The sequence below is a fragment of the Bos grunniens genome, chromosome 21 (assembly GCF_055505025.1).
Source record: "Bos grunniens cultivar Pamir isolate PY7600 chromosome 21, Bosgru_T2T1.0, whole genome shotgun sequence".
NCBI classification, from domain to species: domain Eukaryota; kingdom Metazoa; phylum Chordata; class Mammalia; order Artiodactyla; family Bovidae; genus Bos; species Bos grunniens.
This window is the reverse complement of record NC_141185.1, coordinates 4183924-4206831: the sequence shown is the minus strand read 5'-3', so window position 1 is coordinate 4206831 and position 22908 is coordinate 4183924. Positions and strand designations below refer to the sequence as shown.

General features: G+C 56.0%; 1 long non-coding RNA gene across 1 annotated transcript; it reads right to left on the bottom strand.

The window, feature by feature from the left end:
• Positions 1-1601: 1601 nt before the first annotated feature.
• On the bottom strand, positions 1602-20862 carry LOC147348941 (uncharacterized). The gene is made up of 3 exons (XR_015149414.1): positions 15325-20862; positions 2968-9859; positions 1602-2811 (listed from the first exon to the last, which is right to left on the bottom strand). It is a non-coding gene; the product is annotated as an uncharacterized LOC147348941 (long non-coding RNA).
• Between the last annotated feature and the right edge of the window lie 2046 nt (positions 20863-22908).

The following is a 22908-nucleotide window of genomic DNA, read 5'->3' as shown; positions in this document are numbered from 1 at the left end:
TTCGCAGTTGGAACAAAGGATCTCATTTCTCTCCCAGGCCTGCTTCTTTCCAGTGTCGCTGCTTAAAGAAAGAGCGCTGGATGAAGAGGGAGAGAGGCCTGGGCAATACACTAGCTGATACATACACACACACACACAAACACTCAGGCGCACGGGCGACCCAGTGCCCTGAGCCTCAGATCCCTTTTCGCCACGGGATATGAGTAGGCTGACATGTGCATGTTCCAGGCCCCGGCTTGAGAGGAAGGGGCAGGGCATGTCGTCTTCTTCCTCTTCTCTGCTCGGCCCTGGCCAGAATGCAGATGGGATGGATGGAGCTGCAGCAGCCATCTTAGACCGTGAACTCAAAGTTTCTTTTGAGGCCAGTAGAGCAGCAGGCTACCCGTGTCTAGGTTCCTGAGGTTCTGCTGTCACCACGTCATCCTGAACCACTTGGATTGTAACATAAGAAAAAAATTAACTCCCATCATGTTTAAGCCACTTCGGGGGGCTCAGGGTTAGGTATTTGTTCTAGCAGTCAAGCCAATATGTTGACTATTAATGGATTTGGCTACACAAACGTACTGGGGCTGGGGCATTGCTACAACAAACCCAGACTTCCAAAGTTGGCTTCCAGAGTCTAGGATTCAGATTTTGTGAACTGGAAAGCTATCGGCCCCGGTGCTGCCGAAAGCCTGTCATAAAAATGCTCCCTGAGATGTCTGGAAGGTTGAATACATCGTGATGGCCCCTGATAATATAAAACTGGCTTGAGACTCAGTGCAGGTGTGCTGGCTGTGGCGCGCTGCCTTTAGGAAGTAATACAGGAAAATTATGAAGATGGATTTGGAGGTGCAGTCCTGGTGGAGAAAGAGATGACCCCACCCCTTCCCAGCTCCTCCCATAAAGAGTTCTCAAACAGGCAAGGGCAGCTGTCCTGGGGGCCACGGTCTGAATGTGGTTCCGTCTCCCCATTCAAGCCTGTGGTTCAGATAACATCAAAGTAGCTGCTGTGAAATGAACTGAAAACGGAGGCCTGGAAACGAAAGAGCAGCTTCATCAGAGTAAAAAGCAAGACCTGGACAAGACCTTAAGTGGGGTTACATGCAATATTGAATAGCCAGATGCAAATAGACCTACTAAGTTTGGGAGGGAATTGTGTTGCCAAATAAACCACAGCCCAGCTTCCCGAAGCTTGTTACTTTTTGACACTCCCGCCCCAAAGAGATCCCTAGACACTCCTGAAATGTAGACACAGCCAGAAATATGCTGTGGAGGTTTGGTGGCCACCAGGAAGGGCGTAGTCAGCCACGCCCACTACTAGGGTGGATTTGGAGACAGGGGTGGGAAAGGAGAGTGCTCTCAGAGGACCCAGCAAGGCCAGCGGGAGATGGTGGACAATGCACTCCTCCAAGAAGCAGAGGCTGGGTCACCAAAGGGGTCAGCTGCAGCAGAGTGGTGGTGACGCCTGCCCAACCAGATTCAGTCATCATCCTGGACAACAGCAGCTGTGTTGTCCATGCTCATCTGTTCCAAAGGCAAGTTTACAGCAGTTCTGCTGTTCTTGCCCCATCATCACCTAAGGGGGGCTATAAACCACTGTCTTTTTCATTAATAGTTTCCCTGTCCATGAGCCTTCACATCTGGTCTTGATAAGAGGTCTGCACGTACCCTTTGGACCCTGGACATGGCTGGATGCAATGCCTGGGCAGGACTTCAGGACTGATCTCAAGAGAAGGGATTGAATGTGTCCAGGGGCTGGAAGGGACAGCCTGCATGGAAATCAGGGGGCCCACAGGGGTGGACCATGGCCAAGACTGTTAGTTGTTCCCCAATGTCCGTTTGCCCCCTTGTTCCTTAAAAACAGAGCCCTTTAAGTTTGAGGTAGGAACAGAGCCGCCCCCCGAGACAATGTTTCCTGCCTCCCTTGCAGCTAGATGAGGCCATGTGAGCAACTTGCAGCGAATGGGATGCAAGCAGAAGCAGCACATGCAGCTCCTTAAGGAAAGAGCCATGCACTCTGCGCTCTGCCTCCTCTTTCTTGGGCTGCATCGTGTGGTTGGTTGTAGGCACGACCTTCCTGAGCTACAAAGTGAAAGGTACTTGAAGGTGGAAGAATTGGGGTGGGAGGAGCCTGTGCCCCAGGAGCCAGGAAGTTGCAGTATCAGCCCTGCACAGCTTATATTGAAAGGAAGAAAAGGAAACATTCTGATTTTGCTCACTGTGACAGCATCTTTGTTAAGGCCGCCAGTCCTGTAACTAACAGAGCAGCAGTGTCTCTCCATGAAGGTCCCAAAGTGAAGGCTGGGGGGAGAGGGCAGGAACCTTGCCCTGTTTTTGCTTGCCTTTTTAACCAGAAACACACTGTAGTGTGATTGTCAGTTACTTCTGTGTCTACCTCTCAGAGGGAAAGGCTACATCCTCAGTCTCCATAGCAATGTAGAAAAGTACTTTGTAAACATAAAACCATTTGTACACGTGTACGAGATCACTGTTGTTATAGCTTAATTTCCACTCCCCCAGCTATCATCCGGGGTTAAGTCAACGACTGGCTTTTTCGGGAAATACTGGATGCACTCTGCGTCATCCGGTAATCTGTTCATCTGGGTCTTGGTTTTGTCATCTGTGAAGATGGAGATCACAGTGGTTGCTGCCACCCAGGGCTGTTGTTGGGATTCTGGTGCAGGTAAAGCCCTTGGCTCCATGCCTGGCATTCAGCAGGTGTTCAGGGAAGTCACCGACTGCATTACAATCCATGTGCCGGGATCCTGGGATTCCCGAGGTCAGAAGGCAGCTGAGATGCTGCTGATCCAGAAACAGTGGGGCCAGTGCCTGTGATGGGCACCGAAACAGAGCCTGGGCAGTTAGGGCGCACATGACAAGCTCGTGACAACCACACGCAGGGAGAAATGACTGGAGGTGCCCACGGGTGACTGGACCCAACAAGAGGGGCCTGAAGATGCCAGAGTGGAGAAGCACATGGCATACCTGGCAGTGAGGATGCCATCTGTGAAGATGCATCTGAGATCAGCTAGAGGGCAGGCGGGCGGGAAGAGCAGAGGTGTCTGGCCCAGGCCTGGAGAGCCGTGACCTTGGGAAGAGGAGGAGGAGACAGACAAGGGATGGGGGCAGCAATGAGACCAGGATACGCCCAGTCCCCTGGTGCACTCAGACCTCCCCCCATCCTCCCTGCAGCCTGGCAGGACCCCCATGGATTTCAGATGACCAGGGTCTGCATCTGAGTCATCTCTCTGTCTTCTGGGGTCTACATCCTTCAGCATCATCCCCATCCATCTCCGCCCCCACCACCACCCACTTGTCCACCAAGAGCCCTCTCATGCCCCCGCACCAATGGTGGGTGCTCAGGAAATGCCTGGTGGGTGAGGGCCTGGCACACAGTAGGTGCACAGTCTACATCTGACATGTGAAGACACAGTAGGTGCTCAACAAATGTTTGGTGGGGGAGGGCCTGACTCACAGTAGGTGCTTTTACATCGGCCAAGTCAGCCCTTGGGTCTCATGCCCTGAGTGGGTCTGAGAGCTCCTGGTCATGACCCACTGCACGCCTGACCCACTGTGCGCCCGTCCCCAGGAGATCTTGGTTGCCTGGCTTCTCCTTGGCCACTTCTGCCAGGATCTGGGTGTCCTCAGGAGACCCCGAGAAGCGAGTGCCACAGAACTGGGAGGCAGTGTTCCTTTCCATCTTCCCATCGGGCTAAGACTCAAAACAAAACTGTCAGATTTCAGAACATTTCACAGCGGCAAAAATAACTGCACTTGGGGAAAAAACACACAGACACTTCTCAAAGTCATCTAGTGCTTCCACAGCGTGCCAAAAGCTTCTGGAATTGACAGGTTCGGTTTGCCACGCACCAACTGCGCCTGCCCTGCCAGCCTCGCCTCTTGAGGCCCCCAGCCCTCCCCCCAGCCCCGCCTGTGCCAAAACCTCGGCACAGACAAGGCAACAAGGCAGATGCTGCAGGGCTGTTTTTCTTTGGCCCTACTAAGTGCCGGTTCAGTCACAGTACCCAAGGTTCACGAGCCACGGATGCCAAATCCCAGGCCCCGGGGGCAGGGATGGAAGGAGAAAGACGACAGTGGAGAAGCACCCTGACAGGGTTCAGCGTGCTCATTCGCCATTTACCATCTCAGGGCATCCCCGCAGCCCCCTACCCGTTTTACATACAGGCACCGAGACTCAGAGAGGTTCCCCAGGATAGGGGCAAACCGTCCTTTCCTGAGAAGGAATTTCAGCCGTCCTCCCACTTCCTTCTCCCCTTCCTCTGTCGTAAGAGAAGAGTTGGCTGGGCACATGACCACCCAGCCAAACACAATATTTCCCAGCCTCCTTGGCAGCCAGGCGTGGCCACATGATGCAGCTTGGTCCGTGGATGTGAGCAGGACCGCATCCGACTTGCTGCTTGTTCTCTCCCTCCCTTCCTCCCCTGCCCCATGGAATGACAGGACCTCGAACAGTCGCCTTGGACCCACGAGACCAGCAGAGCCACAAGGCGGAAGGGGCCTGGGCTGCTGACACCGAGGAGCGGCCACGAGCGCCCGAACGTGTCTGCTTCAGCAGCGGGTAAAAAGGGGACCGGCCCCCACCCTCTGCAACTGGCTTCTGGCCACAGAGGTTCGTTGCTGCAGCTGTTTCCGTGGGAGCCTTGTAAATGCTGAGGGGTCTGGATTGTATCCCAAGGGGACGGGATGAGAGTGGAGGAGATGACTCTAAGCAGGGGGTGATTTGACTCCAGTTGTGTCTTTCAAAAGGTCCGGCTGTTACTATCCAAGCAGATTGAAGTGAGCAGTTTGGTCCCTGAAGTATGCGAGAAGACCATGCTTTGAGTAGGAAGGTGGTGGGGAGGAGAGAGAAGAGGTTAGATCCCAGACACATTCCCGAGGCGAGAGGAGGCCAGACACGTGGAGCCCCAATATTCATCTGCCAGTGAGACTGTGGGTGGAAGAGCCAGCTCAGGCAGGGGGGTGGGAGTGGTCCAGGGTTTAGCTCAGGCAGTCGAGTGGGAGGAGCCTGTGAGCGGCCCGAGGGGAGACGCCCAGCAGGCAGGTCGGGATTTCCGGAGATGGCGTGCAGATGTAAGCAGGGGGGTTATCAGTTCATGGTTGATATTAAAGCCAAGGGAGGGAGTGAACCAGCTAAGCAGAGAGCAAGGAGGGCATCCAAATGGGTCTAAGGAACAAAATTCCAAGGTGGGTGGAAGCGCGGATCCTCAGAGGAGCCTGGGGGCAAGTATCCAGAGAAAAGGGGGGAAGCCACAGGAGCGTGGGGTCCAGAAGTCCTGAGAGAGAGGCGCCACCCGCATCAGGGCCACCGACGGTCATTCCAAAGGAGGCCACTGGACCTCCTTGAAGAGAAGCCACTGGACCACGAAGACGGCAGCCTCAACGGGGGCAGGAAGCAGAGTTCAGAGTGCAGAGGGTTCAAGAGAGGGACATATGGTGGAGGTCATTCTTTACAGGCATTTCTGAAACAGAATGGGGTGTGGGGAGCTGGCCCGAGGTTGAGGTCCAAGGGAGAGGGATTTGAGAGGGAGCATCAAGGCACTCGGGCTGCAGATGGAAGCTGAGGGTCAGGAGGGAGGGGGCTGACTGTGTGACTTATACAGCACTGGGTTTTATCCCAAGTCCCTGACTTTTTGCCATGCTGCAGTCTAGACCAAATTTGTACTTCCTTTCCAGTGGTCATGTATGAATGTGATAGTTGGACCAGAAAGAAGGCTGAGCACAGAAGAACTGATGCTTTTGAACTTTGGTGTGGGAGAAGACTCTTGAGAGTCCCTTGGACTGCAAGGGGATCAAACCAGTCCATTCTAAAGGAAATCAGTCCTGAATATTCATTGGAAGGACTGATGCTGAAGCTGAAGCTCCAATACTTTGGCCACCTGATGTGAAGAGCCAACTCATTGGAAGAGACTCTGATGCTGGGAAAGATTGAGGGCAGGAAGAGAAGCAGGTGATAGAGGATGGATTGGTTGGATGGCATCACTGACTCAATGGACATGAGTTTGAGCAAACTCAGGGAGATGGTGAAGGACAGGGAAGCCTGGTGTGCTGCAGTCCATGGGTTTGCAAAGAGTTGGACACGACTGAGCAACTGAACAACAGCAATTGCTCTTAAATTCAATCCTAAATAATCTCGCTTCTTAAACCTTGATTTTCTCCTAGGCAATATTCTCACTGAAACCACAGGTTTGATGGCGTAATTTGTTTGTAATACACAAGTATGTAAAAATCCATCCGCACGCCTCTAACACGGTCTCGGAACCCACTGGGCCTACCACCTTTTTTTAACTGGGGTGGAGGATGGGACACAGGGGCAGTCCTGTGAGTCCAGTGACCCTGGGGCTTCACCTGTCACTAGCGGAGTGACCTCAGGTAAGTGACGGAGGTTCTCCGAGCTCAGGTTTCCACCTCCTCGAATGGAGACGACGCTCTGTCTCAAGCTGGGGGTGAGAATGGAGGCGATGATCCAGAGCCCACAGGAGACAGTCAGCACTGGGTTAACCGAACAACTGCCAGACACAGGAGTAGGCATCATGACTGGGTCATTAAGATCGGGGCAGGCTGTGATCCCTCAGGACACTGGGGTGCCCGTGTCCAGCCCGCCTCTCTCTGGCTAGACTCAGGAATGTATTACACACCACGAGCTTCAGAGCCTCCTTGCCAAACACAGGCAGAGGAAGACCCTGTGTGTGCCAATCCTATCCCGGGTGACATCCAGCTGCTTTGAGGACCTCCCAAAAAAGGATGCTCTAGACGGTGGCTGGGCCCTGCCCATCCGGGAGTAAACAGCTTGGCACAGAGGCGGCCCTCATTCCCCGGGTGAAGGCTGGAAACACACCATCTCTCCTATTTTTCACCATTTTTTACATTTGGTTCTCTCCAAGCTACCAGGACCTGCCAATCAAGTATCACGCTTCTTTTCTGAAGTTGTTTCCCAAATTGCCTCCTTTCACAGGTGGGCAACTGACGCAGGGGGCATCACAGGACAGTATTTTAAGGAGGATGGAACTCGAAAAGTCACCCCTTCTGACACTCTCCCCCCATTTGACAGATGGGGAAACTGAGGCCCAGTAGGGCAAGACACTGAATGCCATCACCCAGCAGGGCAGAAATTGATGGCTTGCCTTGCTGCCTCAGGTTCAAAAAATCACTTTCCTGGGGACTTCTCTTCCCAGGTTGTACCCTGTTGCAAAGAAGACGTGGGGTCTCATTTCTCTCTCTCTGCATTTAACAGCCTACTCCGTGAAGGTCGGGCAGTCTGGCTGGGTGGCAGCTGTCTGAACAGCAGAAACCAGCTGAGTTCAGAGTCAGGGCCAGGATTGCGATGGGCAGACTCCTGCCTTTCTACCCGGGCTGAGCACTTGGCAAAGGGCACTGGATTCTGACCACAGAGGAGGCCAGGCAGATCCCCTCCCCCTTACTCTCAGCAGCAGGACCCACACCAAGGCAGTGACACCCTGAGGGGTGGGCTCCCCCGCACAGATAAGAAGTGCCTGTGATAAGCATGTGGTCATTTTCCCCAGGGCAGCCCGTTCCCCAGGGCCAGGGACACCCTCTCTGTCCTCTGGGGCCTCAGGGGGCAAAGGTGAGCCCCACCCAGCCCTGTTTAAACTAACTCCAAATTCTAAACTCGCAAAGTCCAAAGAGCAGACCTGAACACATTCTTATAAAAATGTGTTTGAAAAGAACATTCTCCACTCATTCTGGCCCTCCGCCTGCTTCCACTTTGGGGTTCTGGGCAGACTTTTAGAAACAAACTTCTCACCAATTACCACGAGCAAAACAACTCCCAGAAGGTCCCAGGCGGTGCCAGACAGAGCGAGGAACAAGCCCCTCTGCAAAGAGTTTCCGCTCAGTCTCTGGAAATCCCAGGAGATGCCCGTCACGTTGGCACAGCTGACCTGGTCCCTTCTTCCCTCTGCCTCCGCCCACTCCCTGCTCCTGGCCACCCGTAGCCTCCCCCTCCACCCCTGGGCCAGTAGGAGCACCCCAGCTGCCAGCAGCCAGCTCTCAGCAACCCCCGTCCCCGACACACAGGCCCAGGAACACGAAACAGAGGGGAGCAGGGCAGGCAGCCCGGGTTCCCTGGCACCCACCCTCCCAGATTCAGTCGCACCCCGCACCCCTTGCCAGCATCGTCTCTGCAGGTCCCTGGCGCTGAGAGTCACACAGGTTGTGCTCGCCTCTATGCCACACAAGGATGCTGCCTGTGCTGGGATGAGGTCTGGGATGGGGCCAGAGGCTGCCAAGGAGAGAAGGGCTCTGGGAGGCTCATCTCGCCTCATCTCCAATTGCCCCGCTGCCAGGAAAAGCAGGAGGGAAAAGGGGGGAAAAGGAAAAGAAGGAGAAAGGACCTTCAGACATGCTCTGCCCGTGGCCAGGGCTAGTGAAGTGGGCCTCGCCGTGTCCCGGAATGATCCCAGTATGCTCAGAGCTGGGCCTTTTTGGAGCAGATTGGAAAATCCCCCAGAGCGGGTGGGGGCCTTGCCAGCTGCTTGGGAAAATGTCTTTGCAGAGCTTAAGGGCGTCATCTCCTCGCTTTCTTCTCATTCAGCCTGTGGGCTGCTCAGCTTTGGGTTGCAGGCTGCAGGCTGGGACCCTGGAGAGGAGTCCAGCGTGGCCCCTGGCCTTGCCTGCAGAGTCTCCACCTGGAGCAGGAGATGGTCCTGGCCAACGACGGCAGCCATCTTTCAAGATGACCAAATGGGCCAGGCACTGTGCTAGGGAGGGAATCAGAGAAGACTTCCTGGAGGCGGCGGCTCCTGAGGGCCAAGTAGGAACTAACTAGAAAACCAATGGGGAATGAGCATCCCAGCAGATGGGAACAGAGGAGCAAAGGCCTCGAGTGGGGAGCAGAAGGGCCCCACGAGCTGAGCCACAACAGAACACCCACATAAGGGCCAGAGCCGCTGGGAACCCCATGGAGAGGTGGGTCCAGGAACCGTGTTGGGCGGACTCAGCCCGGATGGGGAGTCTGTGCCAGTGAAGGAGTGTGGGCTCTGGAGGGGTGGGAGCCGGGGAGGGCTTCGATCCCGCCATGACACAGCCCGGGTTTGTTTTGGAAAACTGACTCTGATGCGCTCAAGGCGTAGGGTGGCAAAAGGGAGGCCGGCGCCAGGGAACCAGGGAGTGTCCTCTCTGGATCCTCAGCAGAGTGCTCCCAGCCCTCCCCACCGGCCCCCTCCCCAGCCTCCCGGCCTCTCGGAGTCGCCGCAGTTCCCTGAACCTTTGCCTAAGCTGCTCCCTCTGTGTGTGCCCTGCTTCGCCGTCTGCCTGTGGGACCTGTGCCCAGGGACAGCCAGAGTGCCCGTCCTGGCATGCTCCCCGTCCACCCCTCCCCTGGAAGGCTTTACTGCTCCTTCAGATTGTTCTGGCAGGGGCTCAGCCGTGCCCCAGGGTGACCATCCTCTACTCAGGAGTCAACCTCCCAACCAGGCTGAGGCCCCTCTGGATCCCAAGCCCTCAAGCAGGCAGGTTCTCAGGGAAGGCTGGCAGGGTGTCCTGGGGGGCCCAACTGTGAGGCCCCCTAGTTCAGCCCACTGAAGGCCAGCTCACTTCTTTTACCCGGCATACCTTGGAGGTGGGTGGCAGGGACGAGCTGGGTAGTTATTGAATCATTCCCCTCTCCCGATGCTGAATTGTGCCCAATGCAATGTGAGACTCACCCCTCCACAGCAAAGTCTCACCTGTCCTACACCCGCGGTCCCCTTGCTTGCTGCTCAGATGGGGGAGATCCAGGAAGAGGCCCAGGGCTCTGAGAGTGGTGAGACCAGTACAATAGGCATAGACTCCGTGAAGTGCCGCCCAGACGTGTGGAAGGCGGTTGGACAGGATTCAGGTTGACAATGAATCCAGAGACCTGAAAAGTACACCGTTCACCAAAGTAGGAAGGAATGGAAGGCAAGTTTGAACACCACAGTGATGTCTGTCCTCCAGATCCGGGGCTAGTGACAGCCAGGGCTAACCCTGCAGAACCAGGCTCCCTGGCTGCAAGGGGGCAACGTGGGAGAGGCAGGGGGGCAACGTGGAGCTGTAGGAAACTAGAGAGAAGAACCACTGTGATGGAGATTCCCAGGGGGATCAGTGGCAGAGAATCCGCCTGCAATGCAGGAGACTCAGGTTCAATCCCTGGGTTGGGAAGATCTCTGGAGAAGGAAATGGCAACCCACTCCAGTATTCTTGGGTGGACAGGGGAGGCTGGTGGGCTATAGTCTATGGGGTCGCAAAGAGTCAGACACAACTTGGTGACTAAACAACAACAATAACCAGTCTAATGAGCAACAGGATCACAGTGGCAGTCAGGGGGCTCTGGAAATTGTTAACCTGGTTATTGGAGCAGGGGGCAGAACAGCTGGGCAGCCATGGAGGGCAAAGTGCAATCTGCACAGCAATGAAAATCAAGAATGACTGATCAGGATGCTGATGATAGCTGCCCCAATAAAAAGTCTCAGCTCCCCTCCTGGCTTCCTTCTGGAGCTAGTTTTCAGACCAGGAATCCGGCGGACACTTCTCCAGGAGTAAGGGCCCTGGGCCACCACAAGTATCCATGGCGGTAACGCCCCAGTCCTTCCACACATGAGGGTGAGGCTACTGATTTGAGCGCCTTGAGCATCTTTAGACTGAGAAAGGAGGATGCCCAGACACCCCAAAGGCTGTTGGACACAGGATTCAAGTTGATGATGATACCAGAGGCCAAATGACCCTGATAGAATGAGACCGATGGGGCCGACGGAGTCCTGACCCTGGTGTGGCTTCCTGTGAGGCCCCAGGTCTGTGGTCCAGCTGTCACTTCCCTGGAGCTGGAATGAACAATTCGGACAGACCTGTTTGGCGGTTGGTACCACCCCCACCTTCGCCTTATCTGAAACTGCCTTCCCCTACTTGGGCCAAGAGAGTAGACCACAAACAAAATCACACACCAGAGAAGGGCACAAACCAATGCCACCTTTCAAGAGGTAAATGACACAGAGTGGCGGTCCCCGTCATATTTCCATTTCATCTGCCTGTCAGCCCCCCGAAAACCCGAAGGATCTTGCACGGTGGTGACGAATTACCACTAACTCAAGCCAGTAGCTGCCCCAGCCGCAACCCCTGTAGCAGATGTGGTCTTTGTTAGCACCGATGAATGTGGCCTGGGCACAGGCATAGGATCACTGTGTTCTTTTCATCCCCATAAGAAATGAGGGTACAAAACAGTTCTCATGGACTCGGAAAGGACAATAGTACACGTCTAGTCTTGCACTAGGGCTGCTCTCTCTCTCATCCCTGACACATTACAGTCCGAAGTCCCCATCACATTCCTGGCTGGACACCCCACAGAACATCACACTGGTCCACTCCCAAGAGGATACCATGCAACACAAGCTGGATGGACACAGTGGAGGCCTCGTTTCCAGAGGGTGAGAGATAAACCCTGTGAAGATTCACATGCCTGCTGGATCAGCAAGTGTTAGCGATCCAGTGATCTAGGGCAGTGCTCTCAGGATCTGTTCAAAAGCAAAGGACCAATCATTGCATCTTGCACCCCTCCTCCACCTGCTCCATGTGGAGGGAAACACGAAGCACGGAAGGTCTCTGAGTTCTCGAGGCAGCATGTTCCACACCTGGGAATACTTTTCTGGATTCACTCTCAAAAATCTTCTTCAGAGTCCCTTGGACTGCAGGGAGATCACACCAGTCAATTCTAAATGAAATCAACCCTGAATATTCATGGGAAGGACTGATGCTGAGGCTGAAGCTCCAGTACTTTGGCCATTTGGTGAGAAGAGCCAGCTCATTAGAAAAGACCCTGATAATGGGAAAGACTGAGGGCAGGAAGAGAAGGGGGCGAGAGAGGATGAGATGGTTGGATGGCATCACCAATTCAATGCACATGAATTTGAGTAAACCCCAGGAGATGGTGAAGGACAGGGCAGCCTGATGTGCTGCAGTCCATGGGGTCGCAAAGAGTCAGACACGACTGAGTGACTGAACAACGACAATATTCACCCATACCTGCTGGCCCAAGAGAATGCTAACTCTAGTGGGACCTGGAAGCAGGAAGAGGCTCTGCAGCAGGTTCAGGCTGCAGAGCAAGCATCCTTGCCCCCTGACCATATGATCTGCCTTATGTTATGATCTTAGAGGTTACCAGCAGTAGGAAAAGACACCAAGATTTTACAGCAAACCCCACTGGGAAAATCTCAAATCAAATGCTTCCATTTCTGGATCAAGCCCATGGCGTCGACAATGGAGAATTATATATCTTTCAATAAATAGCTCACGGTGTGGACCCTCCTAGAGGCAGTGCTCAGCCATGGGAAACCAAGTGGCCATGTGGTCGGAATTTGCTATCATGAAATGGGTTCTGTCAGACCTACCAAGACATAAGGTCAGTTAAGTCCAGCAGTTGCTGCTCTTGTTCTGGTGCTAAGTCGCATCCGACTCTGTGTGACCCCCATGGAGTGCAGCACACCAGGCTTCCCTGTCCTTCACTATCTCCCAGAGTTTGCTCAGACTCATGTCCATTGAGTCGATGATGCCATTCAACTATCTCTTCACATCAGGTGGCCAAAGTACTGGAGCTTCAGCTTCAGTATCAGTCCTTCCGATGAAAATTCAGGGTTGATTTCCTTTAGGACTGACTGGTTTGATCCCCCTGCAGTCCAAGGGTCCAAGTTTCAAGAGTCTACTCCAACACCACAGTCCCAAAGCATCAATTCTTCTGCCCTCAGACTTCTTTATTGTCCAACTCTCACATCTGTACATGACTACTGAAAAAACCATAGCTTTGACTAGATCGACCTTTGTTGGCAAAGTAATGTCTCTGCTTTTTCATATACTGTCTAGGTTTGTCATAGGTTTTCTTCCAAGGAGCAAGCATCTTTTAATTTCATGGCTCCAGTCAACATCCACGGTGACTGGAGCCCCCACCCCAAAAAAATCTGTCACTGTTTCCACTTTTTCCCCATATTTGTCTTCCAGATAGCTGAGAAAAGAGAAGTGAAGGCAAAGGGGAAAGGGAAAGTTATGCCCAACTGAATGCACGGTTCTAGAGAATAGCAAAGAGAGATAAGAAAGCCTTCTTAAGTGAACATGCAAAGAAATAGAGGAAAACAGTAGAATGGGAAAGCCCAGCAGTATTCCAACATAAAGCACCTGAGTGCCACGTCTCAGATTAAGCACAGTTTAGTTAAGGACTCGGAGAAGGCAATGGCACCCCACTCCAGTACTTTTGCCTGGAAAATACCCTGGACGGAGGAGCCTGGTGGGCTGCAGTCCATGGGGTCACTAGAGTCGGACACAACTGAGCGACTTCACTTTCACTTTTCACTTTCATGCATTGGAGAAGGAAATGGCAACCCACTCCAGTGTTCTTGCCTGGAGAATCCCAGGGACGGGGAAGCCTGGTGGGCTGCCGTCTATGGGGTCGCCCAGAGTCGGACACGACTGAAGCGACTTAGCAGCAGCAGCAGTTAAGGACTAGATGATGCAGCTTCCTCTCCTCCAGCTCACACTTATAACCACATGAAACTTTTATGACCAACTGATGAAGCACAGTCTGAGCTTGGCTCGTGGAGGGAACAGTATATGGTGAGCACAGTGATGGTTCAGGAAATGGATGCAAACTGAAAACGGACGTTGGCTGTTTCAAACCACTTGTAATGGCCTTGAAAATAACAGAAAGGGAGAATCTTCCAAATAAAGCTGCAAGACGCGGGGCAGTCGTCCACTCTGTGTGGAAGGAGAAGCAGCCCAAAGTTAGAGTATAGCTGGATTCGTGGGCAGTGACAAACAGCTCGGTCACCTGGCCAGAGGCCTGGGAGTAGAAATAGAAGATCAGGGATTCTGGGGTGGAAGTGTGTGGATGGAGTGGACATATGTGGAGAAAACATCAGGTATTACATGTTAATACCCACCAGAGGGACTTCCCTGATGGTCCAGTGGCTAAGACTCCACACTCGCAATGCAGGGGCCTGGGTTCAATCCCTGGTCAGGGAACTAGATCCCTCACGCTGCAGCCAGCGTCCACACGCCACAACTAGAGATCTGGCATGCCACAGCTAGGACCCAGCGCAGCCCAATACATAATGATTTAATGATTTAAAAAAATATCCACTAGAAAACACCCAGTCCAGGATCACCCTGAAAAGTATGCAGGTCAAGAAGCAACAGTTAGAACTGGACATGGCACAACGGACTGGTTCCAAATTGGGAAAGGAGTACGTCAAGACTGTATGTCACCTTGCTTACTTAACTTCTATGCAGAGTACATCAGGTGAAATGCTGGGGTGGATGAACCACAAGCTGGAATCCAGATTGCCGGGAGAAATGTCAACAACCTCAGATATGCAGATGATACCACTCTAATGGCAGAAAGTGAAGAGGAACTAAAGAGCCTCTTGATGAGGGTGAAAGAGGAGAGTGAAAAGGCTGGCTTAAAATGCAACATTCAAAAAACTAAGATCACGGCATCCAGTATCAATTCATGGCAAAAAGATGGGGGAAAACTGGAAACAGTGACAGATTTTATTTTCTTGGACTCCAAAATCACCACAAACAGTAACTGTAGCCATGAAATTAAAAGATGCTTGCTCGTTAGAAGGAAAGCTAAGACAAACCTAGACAGCTTATTAAAACGCAGAGACATCACTTTGCTGACAAAGATCTGTATAGTCAAAGCTGTGTATTTTCCAGTAGTCATGTACAGATGTGAGAGTTGGACCATAAAGAAAGCCGAGCACTGAAGAATTGATGCTTTAGAATTGTGGTGCTGGATAAGACTCTCAAGAGTCCCTTGGACTGCAAAAAGATCAAACCAATCAATCCTAAAGGAAATCAACTCTGGATATTCATTGGAAGGACTGATGCTGAAGCTCCAATACTTTGGCCACCTGATGCGAAGAGATGACTCATTAGGAAAGACCCTGATGCCAGGAAAGACTGAAGGCAAGAGGAGAAGGAGACGATAGAGGATGAGATGATTGGATGGCATCATCGACACAATGGACATGAGTTTGAGCAAACTCCGGGAGATAATGAAGGACAGGAAAGCCTGGGAGCTGCAATCCATGGGGTCGCAAGGAGTCAGACATGAGTTAGCAATTGAATAGCAACAACAAAGAGAGAGACAGCCTTCGGACCGCAGCCAGCCCCTGTGGTCTAGCTTGTGCCACGCTGTCTGTCCAACCTTCCAGCAACAGGGCCCCATGCTGAGACCCTAGTAGGGCCTCATTCCTAAAGGAATCCCACCAGCCTCTTAGAAGCAAGTTAACTACCCTGGCCTTCTTCCATCCTGGAAGAGGCAATGAGGAATCAAGAAACAGTATAAGAGATGTAGGTTACCTTTTCTTTCCACAGGGCCTCAGTCGGCATCACCATCTTCGAGCTCACAGAATGTAAAGTCCCTTGGCGTGAGGCCCATGGACCATCACATCAAACCACAGACCCACTTTGTAGGAAGTGGGGTGCTGGCCTGAGCCTATGACCATCGTAGAGTCCACTGTCAGATCGTGGACCACACCACCCAGGGGCTGCCGGCCTGATGGTGTGACGGGATGGCCTGTCCAAGGCAGAGTGAAGGGCCGCTCAAGGCAGTTCCCTGCCAGGATGGGGTGACGTCCCCAGGATTCAGTGCACACCTCAGTCAGTGGCATTTCTCTGTCCCCGCTGGGTAGAAGCAGGAGTGGTCACGTTTACCGCGTCGCTTGGTGACCGCTGGGGGCTCGTGCTTCCTGCCCCTGCAGGCCGGGGCTCTGTTAGAGCTTCCACCGGGGACACAGTAAGAGTTTCACTGACCTCCAAGCCACAGAGGATGCCGGGCACTTTGGCCTCTTGTGCCAAGGGACCTGCAGAGAGAAGGGGCATCATTATCCAAGCAGGGTGGATGGAGCCTCATTAGCAGGAACTAGAATTGCTGCTCCTTGGTGGAGATGAGGAGTAGTCTGGCTGGCTCTCAGGGGATCTCACAGGGGGTGCCACGGGCCACGCCTTGGCACCCCCTTTACCCAGCGTTAATGGTAAAATGCAGAGGTGCAGCCGCCACAGTCAAGCAGACGTGGTGACCCGGGGCTTAGATACTCCAGGGATGATGGTCCGGCTGAGCCCCCAGGTGAACCCCCAGGTGCTGAGCAGACGTGGTCCGCCAGAGGACGCCGGCAGCCTAGAACTGTGAGCAGAGAAAGGAGGTGACGAGTGGCACTGCCGCCTGAAGGCCCGCAGCAGCAGCGGCGGCCGGGGCGGTTGTTTGTCCAGGAACTGTCCTCCTTTGACTTCTGTTAGGGAGAGAGAGCCGCGGAGCCCAGAGGAAGCGACTCCTCCCAGAACTCAGGAGGGCCTGAGCCATGCACGGGGCCGCCTGCCCTGGGACCGCGGGGCGCTGCCCGGATGCCCCCGCAGGACCTTGTCCACCAAAGACAGGCCTCAATTTCCAGCCCTTTGAGAACACGTGACCTGAAGAGAGCTGCCCAGGGTCACCCCTCTCCCGCAGGACCCCTCACACCAGGGAGTGGCCAGCGTGAGAGGAAAGGTCTGCCATCCTCCTGCAAACTCAGGACCGCGCGGAAGGGCCCACCCGCCCCGGAGCTCCCAGGCGGGTGGGCGGAGGACTTGCGGAGGCTTCAACGTGGCTGGGCTTGGCTGAACTCTGCCGGCTCCCGCTTCCCCCACCTCCCTTCCCCAAGTACGCCCCTCCAGCCCACTTCCGAAAATCCTTCTTGTCCGTGAAGCCACCGATGGGAGTCGACCCGGGATCCTGAGTGACCCAGGAGCTCAGCCCCATCTCTGCACACCTGCATGGACTGAGACACGAGCAGGTAAACCCCTGTGCTGTGTGAGCCGCCGAGGGTCGTTCGCTGCAGCGGTGAGCTGACGTGACACCCCCGCCCCCCTCCCCCGCTTCGTGGTGGACAGGTGTCCTGAAGCTGCACAACCGCTCAGGACTCACCCAGCATCTGTGACCCACCTGTAATCGGCGGGGGCCTGGCGTCCTGCTCCAGGGCCCCGAGAAATGCCTGCAGACTTGGAAAGGCATGCGTCTCAAACCCAGGTCTGTCCGAGTTCTCTCCCTGAAATTAGTTCTCTCTCTCTCCTTGCAGCGTAGCCAAAGGGCCCCCCAAGGAAGGCAGTGCCATGGGTGTGCAGACCCTGACCCAGGGGAGGGGGCTTTGAAGAGGAAGTGTGTGCGTGTGTGTGTGCGCGCGCACGCACGCGCGCGTGCCTGCGTCCAGCTGTAACACTAGCCACGTGGAGGCCCACACCACAGGTCCCTGCCAGGCTTAGCCTCCCAAGCCCCACAGAACCCTGGAGATCCTCCAGGAAGGAAGGAGAGCCCAGAGCCAGTGACCTTGGGAGGAAGCAAAGGGCTAATGCCCACCTTCGTCGGCAACTTTGATTCTGCAGGGGAGGGAGGGCTCTCCACCTGGGTTTCCATCACCTGCCTCAGGAACCTGCCTGGCGGGTGGTGGGGGGACCTCAGCTGTGCCACTCAGCGCCTCTGTGAGCCCGGGTCTCCCACCCACTGGGTGTCATCCCAGCCCCAGGGCACTAAGGGGTTGGCAGGCACCCGACCTCAGGGGTCTGAGTGTTCAGTCTGGCGTCTCCTGCAGTGGACCTGGTGTGGCCAGGTTCTTCTTCCCAAAAGCACCTCATCTGCTGAGAAAATTTGGGAGGAAGCACAGGGCGAGTCTTGGTGGGACTAACTACACGAGGGGGTCTGGGGGGGCCCTTTGATCAGAGAGACTCCTCCTGAAAGATGGTAAGTTCTCCAGTTTTGAGCTGGAAGTGGCTGGTGAGGAGGTGGGGAGAGACCCAGCTCCACCAAGAACGCACCCACTGAGCCCCAGGCCGGCGCTGGGGCCGCCAGCACCTGGTCCCAGGTGTGCAGGGAAAAAATAAGGACGTGGCCGAGGACTTCCGGACCCTCCCTCTCCTTGCAGAGGCTTCCAACCCTTTCCGTGTCCAAATGCCGCTTCTTTTGGGAAGTGCTGGTCACAGTAGATGGTAGCTGATGTTCTGTTTTTGTTTTCAGTGTTCTCATTTGGCAAAATATGAAGCTGGCACCCGACAACAGGAACTAAAGTTGATTTTTGAAATTTTAATTGTTTGCGAAATCCGCGGGCCTGGGACTCTGCACGAATCCTCTCTTAATTCTCACGGTTCCCCCAAAGGATGGAGAACACTGTACCCATTTGACGGATGGGGAAACTAAGGCAGGGCGGGTTCCGCCTGAGAGCTCACCCCGAGGGTAGGGGGTGGCTGTCTGACCACCCAGCTTTCCCCCTCAGTCCTTTCTCATGGGTCCGGCCACCATCCTCCAGGATGAGGGTCTCCTGCTGCCATCCAGCCAGCGGCAGAAGTGGTCACCCTGGCCTTAAGGTTCACCCGCCCCGACCCAGGGCTCCTTCCCCCGCACCCCCTTAACCAGTGGCTGCCCCGTAAGCTCCATGTCCACCCTCCCCCCGCTGAGTGACAACCAGGGCTCCCTGGAATAGCCATCGTCCAGACTCAGCCTTCCTGGCCCAGCTGGCCCACGGGCCTCCCCTCCAGGAGCAGGTTTTGGCCCACAGCCACAGGGGGCTTGGCCCCGGGCTGGTGAGCCAGGGGGTCCCCGGCCACCCCGCCCGAGCTGCCAGCAGCCCGCTGTCCTGAAATGGCCCAGACCAAAGGGCCCAACTGCAGTTACTCAATGACAATGAGGACAAGTTGTTTGCCGTGGCCACAGGCCAAGGGCTCCGATTGTGGTCTTGCCTCGCCTCCGCCTCAAGAGACATCTGGGCAGGGGGGCGTGGCACCCGACCCCCCCACCCTGCCCCAGGGTCAGCTGCAGCCTCAGCTTTGGCCAATCTGCACGGCGAGCTGGCCCCGGTCATGCGGCGCCTCTCCCAGGCTGGCACTCCAGGCCCCAGCTATCCCCTTACCTGATTTCTAGCAGCTCCCCCATCCCCCACAGGCCTGAGCATCCTGAGGTCCAGCCAGATCCCACTCTTTCCTCCCCTCTGCCTAGAGAGCCTCACCTCCCCCGTTGGCCACCGGATCTACCACATCCTGCAGGTCCCATTGCAGCAGCACCTCCTCTGAGGCCCCTCCGGTCCCCCCAGGAGTGCTCTCTGTGCTCTGGGTCCCTGTGGCTCTTTCTCAGAGCCTCTGTGTTGTCACCTATAAAACAGACTCGATGATAGTGCCTCACACACCAGGTGGTGGCGAGGACTGGATGGATGAGACAGTCTATGCAAATTTCAGCCACTCACGTCCAGCAGCAGCTCCATAAACGGTGGATTGATTATTATTTGTATTATTGCAGTGCTTCTCCAGCACTCTTTTCTTCCACCCTCCCCACAAACCCCGCTCTTTTCTGAGCTCTGCCTGCACCCTCGGGCTTCTCCCTCTCCCCACCCACCCCGAGCAATCCCACCCATGCCCGTGGCCTTGGCCACCACCCAAGGCTGCCCCACCTCGATGCCCCTCAGACCCAGCATCCCAGCTGCATCATGTTCCCCGTCTCCTCCTGCCCCAGTGGACTCTGCAGCTTGGGTCCTGGGAAATCGCTTCCAACCCCACTCGTGGTAGCAGATCCTATATTATTTAGGAATGCATTGGGCTGCAAATAATAGAAGGCCCAGTGAACAGTGACTCAGCCAAAGAGGGGTTTGTTTCTCCAGCATAACAAGGAGTCTGAAGTCTGTGGCTGCAACACTGGTCCCACTGTCCTGGGGCCAGACCCGGATGATTTCTCTCGCCCATGACTTCATTGCTGCAAGAAGGCTGCCCTGGCTCCAAACACCAAGTTCGCAAACAATGTCCAGAGGTGGGAAACAGGAAGAGGGGCAGGGACAGCTCCCCATCTCAGGGAGGACACAGCCTTTCCCAGAAGCCCTCCAGTGAATGTCCCCCTCGCATCTCTGTCCCTTGAGTCACACCAGTCAGACCTGGCTCCTGTGGCCACCCCTGGGCTGCAAGGAGGTCTGGGAAGGCAGTCTCGTATGCCTTCATAGGAGAATGGTGAACGGCCATTCCCAGTGAATGGCGCCCCATGTACCCATCACCCATGCCAGAACCTGGACCCCTCCCTCCTGCCCACCCCAGCCTCCAGCCGCCGTGTACCCCACCTCTCCACCCTCCTCCCTACCAGACCCTAGACAGGGTCCCAGGGGAGCAGGTCAGGCTGCACATGTCCACAGGGGCTGAGGCAGGAGCCAGCTGAGTGTTACCACAGTGGGAACCAGGGTGCGTTGCTCCCAGGGACGCTGCCGTCCCACCTGAAGGCTAAGGGAGCTGGCACTGGCATACCTGCCCCCACGGCCACGGCTGAGGTCTCGCCCTGGGGTGGGACAGGTGGGCCTTGATTCTCTGCTGCTTGTGACCTGACCCGCTCCGTCAGGCGAAGTGATGCTGGTGCCGGGGTGGACAGCTGGGGCCTGGAAAGCAGGACAAGGGGAAGGGCCGCAGGCGCGAAGTCAGTTCCCTCCCGACCCCCCAGGGCAGGGACCTCCTTCCAGGAATTCCATTCCTGCATCCCGCCCCACCCCTTCCTCTTAGCCGCCACTGCCACCTACCTGAGCCCCCAGCCCAGCCAGCCTCACCTCTTCCCAGGGACTAAGACCCTGTAAGGTGAGTGAGGTCGCTCAGTCGTCTCCGACTCTTTGCGACCCCATGGACTATAGCCTACCAGGCTCCTCTGTCCATGGGATTCTCCAGGCAAGAATACTGGAGTGGGTTGCCATTTCCTTCTGCAGGGGATCTTCCCGACCCAGGGATCAAACCCGGGTCTCCAGCATTGCAGGCAGACGCTTTACCCTCTGAGCCACCAGGGAAGCCCAAGTCCCTGTAAGTGGAGCCCTTTCTTCCCCAGCCCCAGCCCAGCTCTGGCTTGAATGATGCGTCAGTCTCAATCCTCCATCTTCACCGTGGCTGCTGCCCCTGGGACCTTCCCTCGCTCTGAGAAGTCCTCTCTCCCCTCTGGGGAGAGGAAAGGGGAAGCCAGAAAGCACTGCCCCCAACCCAGGAGCAGCGCCAGCAGGGAGCAGAGCTGAGATGCCAGGGTGGCCCCTCCACTGCTGCTGGAGGCCACAGCTGAGCACAGTGGGAGGAGAAGGACCAGGGGGAGAGCACAGATGGACAGCCCAGCCCATCACCAGAGGATAAGAGACAACAGTCCCAACAAGGAAGGAACGAGGTCCTTAGAGCTGCCAGGGCCAGCTCGAATTCCCCCACTGACTCTAAAACACCACTGCAAACTCAGCAAGCCGCTTGCCTCCCCAGGCCTCAGTCTCCTCATCAGGAGAATGGGTACAGTCACACCTCCAACACAAGCTGGCTTCAAGTGCAAGGTGGTGGACACACTCAGAAGGCACGCAGTCGGGCTGGGTCCCAGATCTAGGGGCGGGTTAATGAAGGAGTGGCCACCCCAGCCTCCCGCCATGGGTGAGCCTCCCCACAGCCCACCCTGGCCGCCCTGCCCCCTTTCAGAGTGCCAGGCCCAGCCCAGATAGCTCCTCTGAGTGCCAGGCCGAGAAGGCCACTTCCTGCCCCAGCCCGTCCACCCCACACCGCCGAGTCTCCAGGGCTATGAGCGTCTGTGTCCCCCTCGGCCACCCCACCAGACCAGCAGCTCCAGCAGACGGGCCCAAGCCCCCCAGCGTCCCCACCCGGGGCTCCAAGTCGGGCGGGCATGCTTCTTCCCCTCGCATCGCAACTGTCTGCGTCCTTCCACCCGGCCACCATCCGGCCCCAGAGGGCTCAGACCCCCGTGGGACTCCTCTCTCAGGCCCCACCCTGTTCAGGGGCTGCAGCTCACAGTCAAGGGTGGGGTTCGGGAGCACCCCGGCTCTGGGGGGTCGTGCAGCAGGGCCTTGGGGAATCTGTGACCACGTGGGGCTGAGGTGCGGCCGTGAGTCCTTTGTGGCCGTCCCTGGGGGTCCCCTCTCTTTTCACTGCGGGTGGGATCTGAGAGATGGGACAACCTTCAGAGGCCACCCGAGGTGGAGAAGTGGAGGCCCAGAGAGGGCAGAGCTGTGTCTGAGGTGGCTCAGCAGCGCACACCCTGGGCTGGGCACAGAGCCAGCACCTTGTACCTCCCAGCCCAGGGGGCCTCCTCCTCTCCCGGCTCCCCCCGCCACCGTGACCTCCCAGAGTAGAACCAGCCTTGGAAAATGTCCCAGGGCCGTGGGAAGGTAGGTGCAGGAACCCCAGGGCTAAGCCTCAAAGCTGCTTTCGCTGGCCGAGCCTCAGTTTCCCCTTAGGACTTGGCCCTCGGGGAGTCCCAGGAGACCCGCAAGATTTGCAGTGCCCCCTGGGGATGAGGCCCACTCAGGAAGGCACGTTATCTGAACGCCCTAGGAGAGAAGACCCTTGCCCACCCCCCACCTCCATGTGCCCCAGGCCATCTAACTATCCCCTGGTGGTGGGCATGTGAGGTGGCCAGCCCTCAGGCCGCACCTGCCTTAGAAGCAGGGACAGAGCACCAAGTACCAGCCCCCTGCCCCCCACCCCCGCTTGCCACCCCCTGAGGCCCTCCCCACGCCCACCCCCATCACCTGGGATCAGAGGGCTGGTGGGGGTTCCAGGGCTGCTAGTGAGGTCCCCAGCCAAGTGGTGCCTGCGTGGGTGTGGGGGGTGACTGCCAGCTCTCCGGGTGTCTCACTAATTGAACCCTGGGGCGTGGCCACTGCGGTCACTCGGGCCCACGAGGCAGATGGCGGGGGCAGCGTCTTGGGTGGAGGCAAGGCCGGGAAAGCCCCAGGCGGCAGGGCTGGGCCGGGGACAAGCAGCCCAGCGCCCAGGCCGAGGACAGGACACTGTGTTTTGATTATTTCCAGTTTCCTGACCCCCAAGTAATGATTTAATGTTCCTGTTTACTCCGAGGGCTAGAACAGAAGGCGGGACGGCTAAGCTGGCTTCCTTGGCCTCCTCGGCGTCACCCCCAAACTCCCA